Source organism: Ambystoma mexicanum, chromosome 1q (assembly GCF_040938575.1).
Source record: "Ambystoma mexicanum isolate Mex_15411 chromosome 1q, UKY_AmexF1_1, whole genome shotgun sequence".
Lineage (NCBI taxonomy): Eukaryota > Metazoa > Chordata > Amphibia > Caudata > Ambystomatidae > Ambystoma > Ambystoma mexicanum.
The window spans coordinates 65,064,262-65,080,696 of NC_090922.1; the positions used below are offsets into that span (position 1 = coordinate 65,064,262).

The 16,435-nt window shown below is 49.1% G+C and overlaps 1 protein-coding gene across 1 annotated transcript in view; it reads left to right on the top strand.

Annotated features, from left to right (window-relative positions):
- TERF2 (telomeric repeat binding factor 2) overlaps positions 1-16,435 on the top strand; it is a 498,766-nt gene that overhangs the window by 185,785 nt on the left and 296,546 nt on the right. The window lies entirely within an intron of this gene.

The following is a 16,435-nucleotide window of genomic DNA, read 5'->3' on the forward strand; positions in this document are numbered from 1 at the left end:
AAAACTAGGCCTCTTTATTGTTTTCACTTGTCCCATACTTTGAAGATGTCGACAGAATGATGGGACAGAGTGAATTTGTTGGAGCCAGAGCTGGGCATTGCTATTAATTGGATGTGTCAGGGTCATTTTTCATAGGTCTTGTTCTAGAAATATAGCATGCTTTCTAAGAGTGGAGCCTAAAGCCAGGGCAGAATTTAAAATAGGGCTCAGGTTGCTCAATCCAATGAGGTGTTTGTTATTTAGAGTGAGCAGACGTCCCCGTTTTGCCGCCGGCACTGGAATGTTTGTCCTGCAATTTGGCCTTCTACTCCTTTTGAGAGTTTTTTTAATTTAAAAACCTTGTCTCGGTTTTGGGGAAAGGGAGGGTGAATGTCACAATACCAGCTAGACTGCAGGAAATGTTTACATTTTCATAGTCCCGAAAAATGTATAAACCAAATAAACATCATAATAGGATCAGAATTTAACAGTATCACTTAAGTGTTCTCTGGTATCACTGGGATGGGTTTGAATCCACAACCTTTCAGATAGATCCCAGCAATATGGCATATCACAATGGTAGTAGGTGTAAGGAAGGCATGGTATCAAACAGTAAGACAGACACAAGTGATCACAGTTCAAGGGTGTTTATTGAACATCAACTGGGTTTGAAAAACACCTATCTAATCCCAAATCTAAAGATGGGATCAAGCTACGACCATCAAATAATAATAACGCAATCCTAGTGGTGTCTTGTCAAAATAAAAGGGCCTATACTAATAAACCTATTGCCAATCCTTACTTCTAAATACAAATAGTGTGGGAAACAATGTTATGCAAAAGAAAAGTGTTCAAGAAATTATATGTCAGGATGTTCAAGCCGTTGACTTCCCTTGCCCATGTTTTCGGCACAGGCAAGGTGGCAGAATCTAGCTTGGCACACTCCCTAGCATCTGTAGCACGAGGATGCAGTTCAAGACTTCAACATCAGGACTTTCTATACCGAAGTCTCTTTGTCATTCAAAGTCTCTTATTTAAGAGGGCCTGATGCAACACGACAAAACAGTAACGTTCCTTTCTTCTTAGGATTTTCACTTGTACAACTTCTCGGCTGATTTACTGTTCCCCACCCGGGTCCCCCTCTGCCGGGCTCAAACCCACTTTACCACAAAACCTTCAATTGTTCTCCCTCTGCCGGGCTCGGACCAAATTCACATACTTTTCCAAACGTTCTCTATTTCTTCAAAATCGAAGACTTTCGACTGTGCGCATTATTTTGTTTGCCCGTTGCAGGACCACTTCGATTCACATTTATTTGTTCTTTCATTTGGTCTCCCTCCGCCAGGCTTGGACCAAATGTATCTACTCTTATTACCACTCAGCTAGATAACTTACAGAGACCTTCGATTGAGCACCCATGCGGTGCCGGACCACTCCGTCAAAGGTATTGTTGCTTGCTTTAAAGTTCAATCAGTCATCAGTAGTTTAACTTCACTCGCGTATCTTATCACACGCGTTTTAACAATGTTTGTTCCAGCGCTCGCCATACAATGTTGCTGCTTGCAACCTTGGCTTCACCACAGACCAGTCTTGTATCGGTCTCCTCAACTCACTGGCTTTGTTGACTTCACTGATGCTGCTTTGTTTTTGGCGCCAAGGACAGTACCACAGCGGCTGGTGATTCTCTCTGCCTTTATTACAGGCGCGGGAGGGCACCAGGTATCTCCGACACACAATGCAGGATTCTTCAGCCTGGTTTCCTGGTCTTTCGCTTTCTATACTCGAGGTCCCTGGAAAGTAACGGTTCCTTGTCGAAAAGGTCAAGGGAATTTCCCTCCTTGCGATTCCCTTCGGTTTTACCGTCCTTCCCCTCTTGCTCAGCTGCTGTCTCGCAACTGCTGTTTCCTCGTGTGCTTTGCCTCGCTCAGAGTGTGCTCTCTTGCTCTACCTTTTATCCGTGTGGGGAAATGTAATGGAAGTCAGGTGTGAGGGATTGATAATTGCCTGACCTTGCCTGACCCATAGTATAGGGACATGTCAGGTACAATCTCGGGATTTAGTCTATTTTCCTTTAGAGCAGGCTGTCAGTGAAAAATGTGTGTGTTATAAAAGGGGGATGGGGTAGAGTTCCTAAATATCCTACGAGGTAGGATGGGGTAAAGGTGTTACAGGGAAGGGGATACCGCGTCTCACCATCCGGTGTCCCATTCCCACTCCCCGAAGATCCCTCACTCAGGTGATCCTCCCGCACTGGTCCACCCCCAGGAACTGGATCCAAAAGTGATGGCCGTGTCCTGTCCACCTGGATGACAGATCCCGGGAACTAGTGGGTGAGACACCTTCTGGTTTCTCACATAGGGTTGTTTCCATTCTTTAAGTTTACATTAGTCAAACATTAAGACCGGCAGTGGAACATCCCCTCCTGTTCTGTGTCCCATTAGTTCCCCACATTCGTTAACATGCAGCTTCTTGGTGCTGGAGGATAAGAGCATTCACAACAGTGGAAAGTTGCTATATAGATTTGGCTTTTATATCATGTTTGGGAAATTAGAAGCATATTCTATGAAAAGCAGCAGTATTGACATGTTTGTTATATTGCTGCGATATTGGTGCAGTCACTTTCTCAGTGGCCCGGATGTCCTGTTTTCCCCCACCACATCTGAATTGTGGGGCCATCTGGGTTTTCCCAATTTTTTGCTATAATAATTTCAGCAGCAAGCAGTGGGTCTGTAAGTAGTGTGGCTGAGTTGCCTTGTAGTGGATAGGCCCCTCCTTCCATATAATCCAGAGGCATTATTCTGGGGTCTAGAGGGATTGTTATCCCAGAAATCGATTTAATTTGTGAGATTATTTTCTTCCAGTAGATCGGTGTTTTGGGACAGGACCGCCACATGTGTATTACGTCTCCTCGGTCACCACATCTTCTCCAGCAGATTGTGGGAGTATGCTGGTAAAATCCTATGCAATCTAGAGGGAGATAGATACCACTTGTAGCATTTTATTTTAATTTTATTACATTTGTTATACGCCCAGACCCTAGGGTATCACTGCGTAGTTACAGACAGTTCAGGAAATAATTACAGTCATTATACAGGACAATATACAAGATAATAGTTTCACAATGAGTTGGTGAACTACATCAATCACAATCAAAGTGAGAACAGCAAGGTACAAGCAGTATACATTTGGTGTTAGCGGAGGGCCAATCACAGTTGGGGGAGAGGAGGATGGGATTTCTGAGAAATGGAGACGCTAAGTTAGTCTGTGTAAAATAGCCACGTTTTGAGGGCTTTTTAAAGATGAGGAAAGAGGATTTGTTTTTCAGATTAATGGGGAGGGTGTTCCAGAGAGTGGGTGCCAGGACTGGGAAGCTGGTTCCTCCAGCCCTACTGCTTTTGTAATGTGGTATGGCCAAGAGAGATTTTGCATTTGATTTTAAAATTCTGTTCGATAGTTTCTTTGTAATGGATTTGTTGCGGTATCTGGGTGCTGTACTATTGATACATTTGTGTGTAATGCATAATGCTTTGAAAGTGATTCTAGCTTTAATTGCCAACCAATGGACCTCTCTTCTGATGTGAGAGATGTGGTCTGATTTTCTTAATCCTAAAGAAGCCCGAAGGGCTTTGTTTTGGATAATTTGGAGTTTGGCTAAGTTCGCCTTTGAGTTGCCTAATAGGAGAACATTGCAGTAATCAACTTTGGAGAGTATTAGGACTATAGAGCATATCTATTACAAGCATTCCTTATTAGTTACACATCTGGAGGCTGTCTGTATTCTTGATTAGATTCTCCACCAGGAATCTTCCCCTATTTCCACCCCTGTATCCTTCTCTCATTGTTTTATATGGTAGTTTTTCCAATGGGGCCCACTGGTCTAATTGTTTATATAGTGTGGACATTTGGGATTTTTTTCCAGCCTGACCCGGAAAGTCAACTCCAGCGCATTCAGCTCTCTAGTGCCTCCTTCTATTGTTACACGGGAGTGTGAGAGCCCCACTACCGAGAACGAACATAGGTCAAATACCCTATTCTATTGAATTTCTTTCACTCAGGAGGGTCTACAACCCCTTTTTAGCTCCCTGCACCCTTCACAAAGGAGAAATAGCCATTTGCATATCAGTCTTTGTTCCACCCACAAGGGCAGTCCAGCACTGAATTGCTAGGCAATTTTCCTCTGAACAAGAGTACCATCAGCAACCCCAGACACTTGTTTCAGCCTTGTTGGACCTCCTCAGTGGGGCGAAGCTGAGCCTCTCTAAGACACAGTGAGCAAGGGGTCCTATAACATATGTAATAATTGCACCCACATGTTAACAATCCTGTTCTGTACTATATAAAAGGCTGCGAAAGCTGTATGCGATTTTCTGAAAAATGTAATCGTGGAGGAACATCCCGTGAAGGAAGGAAGCAGAGGACCCCATCCCTTACAGAGCGTTTCTAGGTTGAGAACACTGCGGTAGAAGCACTGCATCACTGTGGGAGCATCCAGGTCACTCATTACGGTATGGACAGAATTTACAAAGAATCGAAAATATTTTGTTTTGTTGAAATAAAATAAAGAAGGGAATCGCAAAGATTTTAATGTGTTTTCACTAGTGGCTGGCCCATCTACTGCTGGCCACACTCCTGGGGGCAAAAGCACCGCATGGAGCAGGCTGTCCGACCCAGTTAATAGGATCTGTGTTTATCAAGTGTGCCTGGGGCTCCTCATTGCACTTCCAACATGGCCGCCATCTGCAGCACACAATAGGCATCCAATAGGTACACAATTGGTGGTTTCCATCTCCTGCCTCCCGCACTGCGATTGGGCTGGGCTGCCCTATTTTGGCCTTTCAGGGTCACCGGCAGGCTTTAGCGGCCCCCTCCCAAGGTCCACATCTAGGCCATGTCTGTGGCTGTCCGGGCCTGGCTGGGCATGCAGCCCTGATTCTTAATACTGCTGGAAAATCATGCGTTTTGCTGGGTACTTCATCCTTGTGCCCCGGGACTGTGGCATCCCCCCTGCCATCACGTGAGTGCTGACTGTTGCTCAGTAGCCTGCCTCATCTTGCCTTGACTCTTCCATCTGCCTCTCCAGGCATCTCTGTTGACATATGTCCCCTTGCACTCCATGATCTACTTTTGTAGATTGTTTTCTACGTTTCCTGAGCTCTCACCCCACTACCCCCACTTGGTACTGCTGTGCTGTAATACTTGTGCCACAATATTTGGTTTCAGGTGTGCTTTTCATTCTGCATTGTTGTGACTGTTGGTTTAAAAAAAAAAAATCGAATGTAGGTGTGCTTTCATCCTGCATTTGTTGGTTCTGCTAGTTAAAAAAATCCAATGTACTCCCTTGACCTTGGTACTGTTTCTGTTTCTTGTTCCCTTGTACCCCCCACCCCCCTTAGCTCCCACTGCTTTTTCCCAATTCATATTGTGCCTCCTTTGTGTGCTTGTGCCCTACTGTCAACTCCCTCCCCTGTGCCTGGTTAAGTGTACCACACTCTATACCCCCTCACAATGCTACTTTCTATCTCTCCTATCTTCTCTAACTGCTTCTCTATCTCCTATCCTTCGCCTCTCACTAATTCCGGCAGGAAGGAACTTAAAAAGGACATACTTGCCTCCAGCCCTGGCCTTCCTATTGCAGACACCTACGTCAGCACATCCGCCAGAGAGACTCTCTCTTTGTCGTTCCTTCCCCCGACTTATGGACTCTACAAATGGTCGCTCTGCTTTCGCCCTACTCTTCCTCACACATCAATGGTGGCACCCGTTGGGAGGTCGTTCTTACCTTCTCCTCGACCTCCAGGGTCATTATAAATGTCTATCATAATGGTACCGTCTTGGTAGAAGGGCCTCAACTCAACCTCCTTCTTTTCTCCTCCCTCGCCTTATCAACTTTCCACCTTCCTCCTCACTTGCTCCCCTGTCAACTGCACCTACGGCCCCCCTGGCTCCCTTGCCTGCCAAGTCACACCTTGGCTACCTTGCCTCCGCCTGGTCACACCTCCTCTCTTACTATGGCTTCTTTGATGTCTTCTGCTGCCCTGGCTCTCTTGCCCACACTCTCTGTACTGACAACCTTCTCATCTTCTCTCACACTGATGCCCGTGCCACCCACTGACGACACATCTGTTGCTCCCTTGCTGCCCCCAGTGGCCCAAAATGGCAATTTGCTCCACGTTGCCACGATTAACTCTCGCTCTGCAGTCAAGCACTCCTCGGACATCTGCCACCTCCTTCAACACCTGGACCTTGATGTTCTTGCTCTCACTGGGACCTGGTTTAAGGATGGACCTGTCACAAGCTTGGACATACTTCTCCCTGAAGGCTACAAGATCCTCTCTGAGCCCGGGCTCAACAGGCCAGGAGGGGGAGTTTCCCCGATTTTCCCAGAGTGGATGCCTGTTTCCGCCATTACCACTCAAGCCTATTCCTCTTTCGAATGCCTGGTCTGCAGTCTCTCTCTTTCTCTTTCTCTCTCTTTCTCTCTCTTTCTCGCTCCCCTCCCACCCACCACCTTCTGTCAGCCGCTAGGCCAGTCCACCCTCTTCCTATCAGAATGGGCTGACCTGGCATCTTCTCTCCTGTCCTCCTTCTGCTGGGTGATCTTAACATCCATCTTGACCCTCCTGATTTTTCAGGAGCTTTCTGCACTCTGTGACGCTCTCTCTCCATTCTACCCTCTGGGCCGACGCACACTGCTGGCCACACCTAGGATGCTCTCATCTACATATATCCCTCTCACTAGCTCACTCTCATGGACTGATCACTCTCTTCTCTCCTGTCACTTGAAGCTTTCTTCTCTAGCACTGGCACACCCTGCACTGCCTCCCACCTTCAAGGTCACCCGACCCACTAAAAAAGTGTCAGTGGCTGCTTTGCCTCCACCTACTTTCCTCCTCCTCCTACTCCTGCAGCTGACTCCCACCCTGACACAGCCCTCTCTATCCTTCATCTTTCCATCTCCAATACTGTCGACATCCTTGTCCCTGTCATGAGGGTCTGACTGAAGCCTGCCAAAAAGTGAAACTCTTGGTACGACTCTGACTTGGCTGACCTTAAATGCAAGTGCAGGGCAGCTGAACGGAAATTGCATCTCTGCAGCATCCAACACCACGCCAGAACTTTTCAAAGTCTGCAAGGAACTGGCCAACCCGACTGCTGCTTCATCCTCTATTGCACCCACCCAGGCCCTTTGCGGGGCCTTGGCTGCACACTTCACCGCCAAAACATCATGTACTCTCTCTCCTCTGCACCCACTTGTGCACCATCATCTCTTGGGCCCCCCTTGGCTGCCCCCACCACACCCCTCTTCTCTCCTCCCTCTCCCCCGTCACACCTAAGGAGGTTTCTAGACAAGTCCGGTTTATCACAAACGGATGGACACTTGCCCCTCCAAAACCATCAAGGACAACATTGACTCTCTAGCTCCAGCCTTGGCAGACCTCTGCAATGTCTCCTTCGCCACTGGAGTTTTCCCCACTTCTCTCAAGCATTCTCTTGTACACTTTCTGCTCAAAAAACCCTCTGCCGACCCAACTATTCCGGCAAACTATCGCCCAATCTCTATCACTCCTTTCCTGGGGAAACTCCTGGATAAATTAGCTATCTCTCAGCTTACCCTCCACACTGAATATGTTGGTTGTCTCCATGACCATCAGTCTGGCTTTAGAGCATCCAGAGGCACGGAAACTGCTCTTCTGAACATCTGTGAAGTCCTGCTCTCAAACCTTGACTCTAACTCTCCTTCTGTCCTCATTCTTCTTGACCTCTCCTCTGCCTTAGATACAGTAAACCACAACATCCTGATCACCCGTCTCTGTAATACTCTGGGTATCACAAATCAGGGCTTGGCGTGGCTAGTGTCCTTTCTCTCGGACCGTCCTACCCAGGTGGAACTTGGGTCCTTTCTCTCCGCTATTACTCTCGCTTGCGGTGTCCCGCAGGGCTTATTAGGTTGTGAGTTCTGTTAACTGACCTGATCAGCCAGAAGGAATCCACTGCCTATAGTTGGAGATTGCAGTGGTAGACAGGTCCCACACAGTCCCCATGTCATGATTCCTGCCCCTCATGTCCCCAGCCGTCCAAGATGTCAGGCAGGAGCCAGGCCACAATCACCTACATGGCCCTCAAGGGCCTCTCCATCCCTCCAAAGACCCACTTGGAGTCAGACTTGGCGCTTGTGGCACCAGACTCACTCACTCCCATAGGATAACATTGGGGATTGGACTTGTAGTGCATTGATGGGGACAAGATGGATGCCCAGAGACTATTTAAGCCACGCCCAGGCTGAGAAACCTGCTTTGCGTTTTCTGCAGCATAGGCCTGCATCTTTCTTCTGCGCTCAGCTCCTGCAAGAACAAGAACACAGTTAGGAACAACCTTACCTTGCGGCGCTTCTGCCCATCATTCATCGCTCCTTCTGTTCTGCGGGCATCTTCGGCGGTGTCATTCCCATCCCGGCACGCCGCTTCCTGAGGAAAAGGGAAAAGAACAGAAAAAAGGCATTAGTAAGCATTCAGCAAATCTTCGCTTATTTTTAAAGACTGTACGAGCTTCAAACGCTTACCTGAATCCCAGCCGCTCTGGGGGAACTCTGTTTCCGGAACTTCTCATCCATCTGCAAGAGGGAAAAGACACTCCAGGTTAGCGTGGAAACATCTAGAGGCGCCGCATAACGCGCTTACTCACTGCATTTCTTATTCATAACTGGCATCCATGCTGAAAACATCGCGGCATCTAAAAGACACAGAAAAAGAACTCGGTTCAATACAAATACGAAAGGGTCGCATCGCGCTCTCACTCACCTTCAGCGCTACTCATCTCAGCAGCACGTCGCCATCCCCGGACACCGGCCATCATCTAAGGAAGGAAAGGAATGAAGTTAGAGAACTGTTCAAAAGACTGATTATACTTACCTGTCGGACTCTTACCAGTGAAGTAACAAGGCAGCAACGAGCCTGCATCAATCAACGCGCCCATGCGCTGAAAGCAGGACGGAGAGCACACTTTCCAAGAAAACAAGGTGAGCTGTGGATCAAAGGGAAGGGCTGGACCCCGGGGAAGAAGGGGTTCAAGCACACAGAGACAATAGGGAGTTAAACTCTACCAAGCCAGTCTCCAGTCGCGTAGACTCCAGGGAAGGGTTCGAGGTCGTAAGAGGTCAGAACAGGCTGAGTGACGTCCCCATGGATACCAGGTGAGCGTTACACCCCAATGAGCCCTTCAGAAATGAGGGCGACAAAGGATGCTATGAGGGACAAGCCCCAAAGCGAAAAAACACTGTGAAGGGGAAAACCCTGTGAAGCAAAGAGAATTTCTGGATGGTCAGAATAATAACTGCAGAGAAGGATGTGAAGTTCTCTCGTCGCTGGCAGCAGAATCCACAATGAATGCAGCCTCCGGAAGGAGCAGAGAAGGCCATATGCTTCTGAACAGGTAGGCGATGCGAAAGAAAAGGAGGACGAGCAGTAGAGGTGAGGAATCGAGGAATAGGAGAACTCAGCGGGGAAGGGTGAATATTAGGAGGGATGAATGCGCCAGAGCACGGGTGTACCTCACAGTGTAGAGCGAGACACAAGGAAATGGAAGGCAGAGCCTGAGCGCAATGGTAAATCGTGAGGCACGCAATCGGAGCAAGAACAGGAGAAAGGGTAACACCATTGGTGCTTCAGAGGCAAACGGAAGCGACGCACATAGCTCACCTGTCATGCTCCTTATAAGCCGGTCCTGTGAAGGATCCTAGTCGGGTCCAGGGTGCCATCTGGATAAGCGCTAGAGCGCTTCCTGAACACCAATTGAGAGTCCCAGTCCGCGGCCATCTTGGATGAGGCACAATGCCGCGAGGGTGCCTCCTCCTCCACTGATGCCAGATGAACCCGGCGCTTGCAGAGGTCCTAACAGGGCTCTAATCTATCCCCCTGGTTTTGCAATGTCTACATGGCCCCTCTTGCCCACAAGATCTCTGCCTTCACCTACAATTTTCAGTGTTATGCGGATGACACTCGGCTCTTTCAGGCTACCCTCGGCCTCTTCCTCCTCTGTCGGCAATTCAGTCATGGTGTGCTGCTAATGATCTGTGCCTTAATGCAAGTAAGACAGAGATCGTCCTCTTGGGACCCCTGCTCCCGCTTTCCCACTTTCACTCTGGCAGGCCACCCTTGGTCCTGCACCCTCACCCACCAGTGCAGCAAAATCTGGGGGTCATCTTTGACTCTCTCCGTCTTGAGCCGGACCTCCTTAATTCTGGAAACTCCTCAAGACCTTCCTCTTCTCTTCCTCGTTCTCTCTCCCTCTCCCCAGCTAACCTCCCTTCTCTTCCTTCCTGCTTTCCTTCTCCTTTCTCTTCCCCAACTTGCTCAGTTCGCTTACAGGTCGCCCGGTGAACATCCAGAGCCTCACAGGTCGAGCTTCTGGGGGAAGGAGAGGAAGGGAAGAATACCTCTGAGGAGGTGCAGCTGGTAGTGTGACTTCTTAGAGACGTCAGAGATGTGAGGAGAGAAGGAGATTGTGGAATCGAAGATGACTCCAAGGTTTTTAGCCTCGCAGGTGGGAGCCGGAAGAGGGACAAGAGAGGCTGTCCAGAGAGTGAGAGGAAAGGAGGGGGCGGGTGTGCCGATGAGGAGAATCTCAGTCTTACTGGCATTGAGGCAGAGGTCATTGGCGGCACACCATTCCTGGATAGCAGACAGACCGTCCGAGATGAGAGACAGAGAGGTGGCGGCTGAGGGTAGCTTGAAGATGAGCTGAGTGTCGTCCACATAGCACTAAAAGTTGGGGCAGAGAGTGGCAGTGCGGTGGGCAAGAAGTGCCAGGTATTGGTTAAACAGCCAGGGAGAGAGATTAGACCCCTGGGGGACACCACAGGTAGAGATAGAGGAGATCATCTTTCGGGTATCCTTATATTGCAGCTCTCCCTATACAGTTTCATTGTCGATAGCTTTGACCGATGCCCCTGCATGTTCTCCCATTCTTCCCTCTAAGCACATTCTACAACCAGGCTTCTCCTTAGTCCTTTGGATAAAATGCGCAAGTGATTTATGTCACCTAGTTTCCATTTCTCTATTACAGCTGTCCCCGTACGAGCCATAAGTATTTGCCTTTCACGGGACAGTTTACCATTTCCAGAAATGCGTTCTTTACGTTGGGATTCGTAGTGGGGCCACTATGTATTTTCAGGAAGAACTGGAGACAAGGACTGTGTGCCTGGCATGCCATCCTTGTGACATAGTGCGTCCCCAGGTTTGGCTGGGTAGAGCCCTGCCACTTTCCTCAGACAAACATTCTGCACCACCTCCAATTTTGCGCAAGTTGAATATCCCCACAACTCGCTTCCATATAGTGTAGCCATATTCGTCTTGAGGTTCAGCGCTTCTAGGCATTTTTCCAGCTTTTACCCCCATACAGATTGTAAAACCTTTAGAGCCCCTTTTAAGCTTGCTTCCATCTGCTTGGTTGACTGGTTTACATGGACATTCCATCGCCTGTCCTTTGCAAAGACTATTCCGAGGTATCTATAGGATGGCACTTCCTCTATGCTTTCCTGATTAATACTCCACTTGCCCTGTTGTTTGCCTCTGCCAAAGGCTACGATTTTAGTTTTTGACAGGTTCATTGACAGTTTAAGATGTGTTTTATTTTTTTTTATTTTTTTTGTAAATCGAGTTTGATTATTTTCAAGAGAACAATGAAAGATTACAAATCAACTGGAGGGCACATGTCCTCTATAAGTGTCTCCAACTCTGGATCTTCCCTTTTATTCTTGTTTCCCCCTCACACCCAAGCCCACCCACCAGTTGTCCGGCAAACATCCCAACTTAATTGTGATTTTTCAGGTACAGAAAAACAGGCAACTCAAACGGATAGTGGCCGAGCATATCACTTCACGAACTCAGATTATGTTCATTAACTACTTCTGTCTCTACTTGGGCCGGGCCGGAATATCATGGATACGTGCTTTTCTCTTTTTCCCCCCTCCAAAGCTTCTGCAGAATTGCAGCCATTCCCCTTCAACATCTACGCTTCCTCCATGGATTGCTGCTGTGATCTTTTCCATGAGATACATTTCCTTTTCTGTGTCTGACTATTCCTTAACACTCTGAAGGTCCCTTCTCTTCAATATCTAGCGTGGCATGCTCTCGCTGCCAGCAGGAGAACGTTAACCATGGAGGGCAGGGTGTCCCATTGCTCATCTTGTTTGTCTAGTCCAAAAAGTACTAAGATTGGTTCCCGCCCCCAGTCTCCCCCCCGTGTCTTTAATCCACCCCAGGACCTCTGCCCAATGCATCTGGACCTACGGGCAACTCCACCACATGCACCAATAGTCTGCTCTGACCCCTCAACCATGCCAGCACAGGGAATTCACCGTAGGGAACGTCTTAGATGGCCGCACTGGGTCATATTGCCACCAGTGCAGTAGCTTCAAGCCATGGAGTTGGTACTGACAGCATATTGATTTTTTGAAGGCCCTCCTACACATAAGCTGCCAAAGATGTTTGTTCAATTCCAACCCCATGTGCCGTTCCCATTTCTGCCTGAGACCCTCCACTACATTCCTTGAAGTCTCTAGTAAGGCTCTGTAAAGAGATGAGACCCCTCCTCCCCGTGTGCCCATCGAGGACCTTCTCAACAGGAGTGAGATCCCTTTGTATCTTGTCTCTCCATTTCTCAGCCACAAAAATATCCTTCAACTAGAGGTAGAGGAGCACCAGTAGCCTTTCGATACCCAGACCGGCTTCTAGCTCCTGCAATCCTATGAATTTTCCCTGCTCCCAAAGTTGACCAACTCTGGAGAGTTCCACCTCAAACCATTTCTGGTACCTTTCTGGCTCGGGTATCTTGTCCCTTACCGGGGGGCCCCAAATGTGGCTCATCGGGGAGGGCCATGAGGTGATTCCTTGCGCCCTAGAACCCTTCTTCAGGACGTACCAGAAGACTCCTAAGAACAGATGTTCTCTGATTCTCCTCTGGAGTTGTCTCCTTGTGACCCAGGGCCATTCCCCAACCGTCACAGGGTGCATATGGTGGTTTTCCAAGGAAAATCCACTGTTTTTCAGGGTCTTCCATCAGGTGTGAGACCATTGCTCTGAGCTAGGCTGCTGTATAATATAACATCAAATCTGGGAGTCCCACTCCCCCTCGGTCTTTAGGCAGTATCAGTGTGTTATAACCTACCTTGGGTTTCTGGCTTTGCCACAGGAACCACATCATTCGGGCTTTGGCTTCGCTCAGGAGGGTCTCCGGGGGCATAACTGGCAGCATCTGAAACAGGTAGAGGACCCTTCGCAGGATGTTCATTTTTAGGGCAATTGAGCCTCCCAATCCATGAGATTTGTCCATTCCCCCATCCCACCATTTAATTTGAACCATGTGTTAAAGAGAGGGGGATAGTGCGTCTCACCCAGATCTTCCTCATGCCTAACAATAGTGACTTCCAGGTAGCGTATACTTTCAAGTTGGATTTCCAACCCTAGGGGTTGAATCGCCTCCACATCTCTTTGGTCATCTCCTGCGAAGGGGAACACTACTGACCTTTCCTTGTTTACTTTGAAACCTGAGAAGGACCCGTATTCCTTAATTATTTCTAGGGCCTCCGGGTTAGAACTCAGTGGGTTTACCAGGTGTAACAGGACGTCTGTATATAGGCCCACTTTGAATTCCCTCCCCCCAACTCTAATGCCCTCTATCTGGGGGCCCTTCTGAGCCGTTCCGCAAGCACCTCCATTGTGAGCGCCAATAGGAGTGGCGAGAGCGGACAACGCTACCTCGTACCCCTCATCAAATTGATGGGCCTTCATAACCTCCCATTGACCGTTACTCGAGCTACTGGGGATGCGAACAATGCCTGTATCCCCTTCAGGAGCCGTTCACCCAGCCCATATTTCTGCAAGACCCCCATAGAGAACGCTCCAGTCAAACCGGTCAAAAGCCTTCTCACCATCGAAGGCGATCAGAACTGGGTTGCCCTTCCTTTTCACTGCAGCCTCCATCAGATGTAGCGTTTTGCGCACTGTATCAACCCCCTGTCTTCCCTGGATGAACCCCACCTGATCAGAGTGGACCAATTTTGGCATTAGCTTCTCCATTCCCGTGGCCAGGACCCTGCTAAAGATCTTGGCATCGAAGTTTAGAAGGGAAAAGGGGCAGTATGACTTACAATTCATCCCTTCCCTCCTTGGGTATGACTGTTTAGTGCCCTGCCAAACAAGGGGGTGGGGGGGTTTCCCCATGGCCAAGATGTCGTTAAACAGTTTAGCCACATGCTGGGCTAGGCAGCCCGAAAATGTCTAATAAGATCCTGCTGTATACCCATCATCGCTGGGGGCCTTACCCAACTGCAGTCCACTAATGGCTCTCAATACCTCCTCCTGTGTGATTGGCCTTTCCAAGGTTATGTCCTCATTTCCTGGAGTGCTGGGAGGGACATGCCTCTATCTATCCAGCTACTGCCTCCCTACCACCCTCTCTTCCCCATACACTTGCTTGTAGAATGTGGCAAATTCCTGTATAATTTCCCCTCTGGTGGAGTGTGGCTGTCCCCCCAGGTCAACAATTTCAGACACACACCTGCCTGCCCTCAGAGTCTCGACGCCAGCAGGCCATCCGCCTTGTCTTCCTTCTCAAAGTATCTTTGTTTAAGAAACTGTAGGCCACAGACCTCCTTCCCCACCTCCAATTACTTTAATTCCCTCGCCATTCTGTTTGTCTTTGCCCTTCTTCCCCCCCTTCCACTTCACCGGCTTCCAACCCGCAGATCTCCACTCTAAGCTTTTCCATCTGCAGGGTCCTAACCCTCTTCTTGGCGCAGCCCTCCCTTATCAGGAGTCCTCTACAGGTGGCTTTAGCAGCTTCCCAAACCGTTCCCATGTCCACCACCCCCATGATGTTGAAGTTAAATTAATCCTCTATAGCTCTTCTCATTTCTTAATTTCCTCCCTTACCAACATATCTTTGCAGCGCCATAATGAGTTGTTGACTCCAAGTCCTGTTAGTAATATACCAACGTCAACCATGTCATGGTCTGACCAACTAAATGGAATGATCACGCTGGGGTTACCCTCTGGTGATGCACAAACCAGTCATCGGTCCTCATCCGAGATCCATGGACAGGGGAATAGAAAGTGAAACCTCTTGTGTAGCTCCCTTCGTTTATCAACCAGACCATGATCTGTCATATAGCCAAGGAGGCCCCCTTCCATTTGTGCCGCCAGTTCCAGATCGACCCGGGCCCCCACTGTAGTCCACGGGTCAATCCCCCCCTAGCAAGAGGAGTCCCAATGTTTGGGTAAGTGTCTCTCCCATGGCTCCAGATAGAAATTGGGACTGTCCCGTGTTCAGACAATTAACTGTGGCAAGGGTCACTTGAACTCTATGTTCCCCGAGACCACGAGGGACCTCCCATCTGCCCTCCTCCAGGTCCTTGGGTCCCCTATGCGGATTCTCTGATTAATGAGAATGCCTACTCCCCCTTCCTTGGTGGGCCCTGATGCCCAGAATACCTACCCAACTTGAGCCCCGGGGATGCGCCTTTCCTCCCCTCAAATCAACCTTGTTTCCTGCACTATCAGCACGTCCAGGTCCCTGTTGCGGAACTCCCTTCCGAACAGTGATCGCTTAGTGGGCGAGTTCAGGCCCATCCTAAGTGCATCAGCCCAGACCCCTGTGTCAATGTGTGCCATTCTGAGCATTAATCAAATCTTTTGAACACTCTAGAAGTACCCAGTGAATTAACTGCTCCCGGACTGTCCCCCAAACCACCCCACCACCATACACCCCCTCTCACCCTTCTGTAACCCTGGGACTCTGTCAGGGCTTGTGCGTTTTCCCATACAGGCACCACTATTCTACTCTGCTGAACGCAGCCCTCACCTCCCCGTTCCTTCCCTCCCTTTGTAGGCCCCCACCCTTTCTTGCTCCAACTCCACCCCCCCCTTGATCCCTCTCACCCCGGGACCCTCTCCTTCCTTGCGAGACGCCCACCTTGTGATGGGCCATCAAGGGTGACCAATGCTTCGCCCACCGTCTCCCATGTAATCTCCCACCCCCACCCCCACCCCCCGTCTGCTCCAAAACATTGTGACCCACTTAGGGCCTGCGTTTACATCCGTCCATAGTTCTCCACTGGTATCTCAGTCCTATTTCGCCGCCGCGAGAGTGTTGAGCTTCTTGTATTTCCTGCCCCCTGGCATTCTTCCATTTGCGCTGCAGAATCCCTTTTGGCTCAATTTCATTGCTGCCCCACCAACGTCCTCCTCCTTTAGGAAATGTGGAACCTTTTGCGCCTCCTGTCCACTTGTAATTCGGTAGTCCACCTCTCCTCTTTCGAAGGTTAGCGCAAAAGGAAAGGACCAGCGATAGCTAATACCCTTCTGCGTGAGCCATTGGGTCAGAGGGCGGCAATCTCTGCGTCAGGACAGAGTAAAACCGGATAAGTCCTGGAATACTTTGACTGCATCTCCCTTGAATT